Source organism: Sus scrofa, unplaced genomic scaffold, assembly GCF_000003025.6.
Source record: "Sus scrofa isolate TJ Tabasco breed Duroc unplaced genomic scaffold, Sscrofa11.1 Contig915, whole genome shotgun sequence".
In the NCBI taxonomy this organism is placed as follows: domain Eukaryota; kingdom Metazoa; phylum Chordata; class Mammalia; order Artiodactyla; family Suidae; genus Sus; species Sus scrofa.
In genome coordinates this window covers 13,096-17,460 of record NW_018085349.1, presented here as the reverse complement: position 1 = coordinate 17,460, position 4,365 = coordinate 13,096, and positions in this window count along the sequence as shown.

The window sequence follows — 4,365 nt, the reverse complement described above, 5'->3', positions numbered from 1 at the left end:
GTAGAGAATGCTGGAAAGCAAATAGAAAGTTTCATGAGCTTTTAGTTATTGAGGCAGTCTGGTTCCGAGTCTGTAATTGAAAATTTTCATCTAGTTTCTCTACCACCTATCATAGAATTCCCTTGTTTTTAACCAGTAACTTGGCTCCTTTGCATTGCCTGAGTGGTTTTGCCTTGGTGGATTATGGTTACTGTAATTGTTATTGACAGTTATTACAGAACATGGCCTGCAAAGTGATGGCCCCAAGAATCTCCTAGATTCCAGACATATTACCTTTGCAACATTTTGTATGTAAAACCCTTGATCCATATTGCAATTCAGGATGAATGTCCCAGCTAATAAGATAACTCCATTTACCTATTGATCATTGGAGCTCCAAGCAGCCAGATGGTGCTTAAAACTTCCAAGCAGTGTCCTCTGTCTCTTGTCAGAAATATTCACTTCTAGGAAACTGGACTCCTAAACCAGCACAACCTAATGTTGAAATGAGAATCCCAAATGGAGCAATGACTGTGTGAAGGACGGGTTCTTTTCTTCTGATACTAGGTCTCTCCACACATAAGCTGTTGGCAGCTATGTGCATATTTTGCATTCTTGATGGCAGTGCACCAGCCCTGAGTAGTGCCATTTCAAGGGTGCTACCCTAGCTTAGTCTTCAGGAGGTTGTTCTGTTAATCTGTCAGGGAGGCCGCTTCCAGAAAAGATAAGCAAATCCTGTGTCATGAAGTGACTCCTATACTTTAATTAGCCTAAAATATTTTGGTCATGGCCCATTTACTTTATACTTGCCTCACTACATTTTTTTAATGCAAAACTAATTCTCAGAATGGGCTTGTTACTTGGTCTCCTCCCTCTTCTAGTCCTTTCATCCCAAAAAAAAAGAATAATTTTTCAAAGCTCTCAGAACTTTTTTAAGTTTATTTTACCAAAAAAAAAAAAAAAAAGGTACTGTTCCATTTTGTAAGAATTTGGAGTTTGCTATGAATCAATGATATTCATAGTTTGGAAACTAGATTTTAAAATTCAGCAAATAATTGTTTTTATCTACCCTAGAAATAAATTAGGTATTTTGTTTTAGTTCATGTTCTTCCTATTCCAAAAATGATTAATATGATTTCTGTTTCTTCTGCTTACCCTCACTCACATATTTGATCACATCTGCTTGGACTAGCTAGGAAATTGGGTTTAATACTCTGGTTAAAAATACTATGCTTCCCAATATTTTATTTTAATTAGAATCAAAGCCTTAAATTAGAAGTGATGAAGTAATGAGAATGAACTAATTGGGGGACTTCATATTTGTCTTTCTTAGCACATTTAAATAAATCATCACTTGATGTAGTTTTCTTCTAATGCATACAAGCGGATTCCAATCTTTATGTTTCAAAACATTTTACAGATTCAGTCTAAATTAAAGTAGCTGATATGTTTCATATCATAAATAACTAATAGATTTCTAAAACAGATAAGAAAATAGTATGTGCCCTAAAATGCATTTTCTTATCTATTATGCAAAGTAGTTATGAACTTAGTTTTATAAATGTTAAGGAATACTAATTGCATATTAGTAGCCATAGGGAATATTATGTTTCTTTTTCAGTAGCTTATATTCTAAATAAAGCAATGCCAGAAATCATTCCACTTTTATTTAATTACTTTAAGCTTTTCTCCTAAGATGTGTGAAGTTTGAGAATTTAATCAAAAGAAGTATTTGGAAAAGTTCTGGGAAAAATATATTCATAAGAAATGAATTTAGAAATCTGTTGATAAGACAATAACTCTTAATTTAAGATAAACATCTTTGAAGCAACCAGTTGAAGCCAGCATTGTTTCTAGAGATGTCATTTAAAGTGTTTATAACTTGCATACATTATGGTGAAATAATAAATGATTTTTCTGTATTATTTAAGTAGGTGCATATACTTTAATGATATTGGAATAAACATAGGATACATATTTCCTAGTTGTATGTTATTTTTATTGTTTTTCAACCAAATTTTCCTATATTTTATACTTGGAAGTAATTGTGCATGGCTCTTAGGAAAAAGGAAACATTGTACTGAAGATTACAACAAAAAATATAATCACACAAATGTTATAATACAAATTCTTATAAGTTACAGAAAAATGAGACTAAAGGAAAGCTCAGAAGTGCTAGTTGTAAACTATACTTTATTGAAGCGTTGTTTTCCTTATGGAAGGGAATCAGTTTACCTCTGTTCTGGGGTGATGCATCTGGGGCTAAGAGGATTTATGGTGAATCCACATGACTAATAGAGACTTAGATAAAACCACATTGACAAGAACATCCTAACTATGTGCGGTAAATCAATGCTATTGATTGCAGTTACACCTGATTTCCGCCTTGAGATTAGCAGCTTAGAGATCAGGCTCCTGTCAACCATTAAATATGATTTCATGGCCCCTTGCTTGCCCCATTTCTCATGATTCCCATTGAAGAATCATCATTCCACTGATGCCTTAGCAAATTGTATTAGCTTAGTTATTACTAGTGAAGATAGAAAACAAATACCTCAAGGACATACTGGACTTATGTAATGGAGGCCTACATGGACTAAGCAGAATCAGAGCTACATGCTTGATCACATCTGCCTTCTCTGTATATTTCTAAAATACATAATTCAGGAAGCTTGGGACAAGTGAACTTTCCTGATATGATTCCAGGTTGTTCTATTGTAAACTCCTTTAATACATAATGGAAGTAGCCTGTGTTTAGAGTTATAGTTCTCAATCACTTTCAAATACTAATGAATGAAAGTTAAAAACCAAATCCTGCCACCAGGCGGATGTTGTTAAGCACATGTTATTTTTTTAGCAAGCTGATATGAAACACTGCATGTACTGTATTCCAGAAGCTTGGTTTTAAAATTTGTTCTTTCAAGTGCTCTGATCTAAAACTTACTAAATAATGATTCCTTCTAAGAAGACTAAAAGTATTCTAGAGACAGAGTTCTCTTATTCTTAGGATCAATATCAGGCCACCAATACTTAGATCCGTTGGTTGGTCATAGAAAAAAGTAGTCATCAAGCCTTGGGTTTAATGCCTAATGTTACATGCTACATGGTGTGCAAGATGCTTCAGGTCTGGTCATTCAGGGATATGGAAGATTTCTAAATATTGTAAACAATTCACCTGTACTTCTAATTTCAACAAAGATGTCTTGTTTTTATAACCCCTACAAGCCACTGATTTCAGCCTTGGATATGTACTCATAATGCTAACCATATTAGCAAACCTTCTAAAAACAATTAAATAAAACACAGCCATAGCACATCAAGTAGTCACATCTGAAGTGTTCCTAGAAAGTTGGTAGACTCTCCAGGAACAGACACTGACCTAACACATACATGGTGGCATCATGGTGGTACATCCTCCAATAAGATATATTCTGTTACTGAATATTTATTCACTCGTGATTCACTCAGAATGAAGCACAAATGGAAAACTGTTTATCTTCCTTTTACTTGACCTACGTGAGGCAAAACAGTCATGAGGAGTGAATGTTGAGTATTAGCAAAGAGATGTCAAACACAGGATGGAATGTATTTGGAGAAAGTGTCTATTCTAGGTAACTGAGTTTGGAAAATAGCTGCTTCCATTTCTTATTTTAGAAAGAGGTAACTATAAAGCTGGGCAGTTAAAATTAAGCGTGTGTGACTTAGCTAGAACTGGAGCTAAAGTATTAGAGGCCTCTGAAGTAAAGAGAAGTTTTGTAAGGGAGCCACAGACAGTTTCTTCTTGGAAAGTGTTTTTCTCTGTATCTCTATTAAAGGCCAAGGCAAAAGCCACATTGAAGGAAGCAGGGAAATTGATATTTTTGAGAGATCGGCATATACTGATTTTCTTTGTATGTGATTAGTCCGACTTAGCAGTTAAATGAAACAGTCAAGCATTTAGATTCCAAGAGCTTTTAATGAATCCAAAATGCATGACTATAAGGGCCAATGTTTTGAATCCTCACAGAAATGAAGGATGCCTTTTGTTATCTCCAGGAGTTATAGCAGGAGTAGAAAAAGAAAAACAGCCTCACTAAGACAATGATATTGATTGATTTCTTCATATTTATAAATTAATATAAATGTATATATACATATGTATTTATAATGCATTGTATATGTAAACATGTATTTAAGTAATATTACGAATGGGCTCTGGAGTCCTGATGACCTGACCTTGCTAATGACTAGACTGTATATTTTACCTCAAGCACAATATGTAGACCCTGTGAGCTCCATTTCCACTTAAGTAAGGGTCAGGAGACAAAGGCACAGGCTATAAGGTCACCCAGGTTCTAATACTCTGACTTTTTTTATATTTAAGACTAAATTTAATTTTAAAACTTT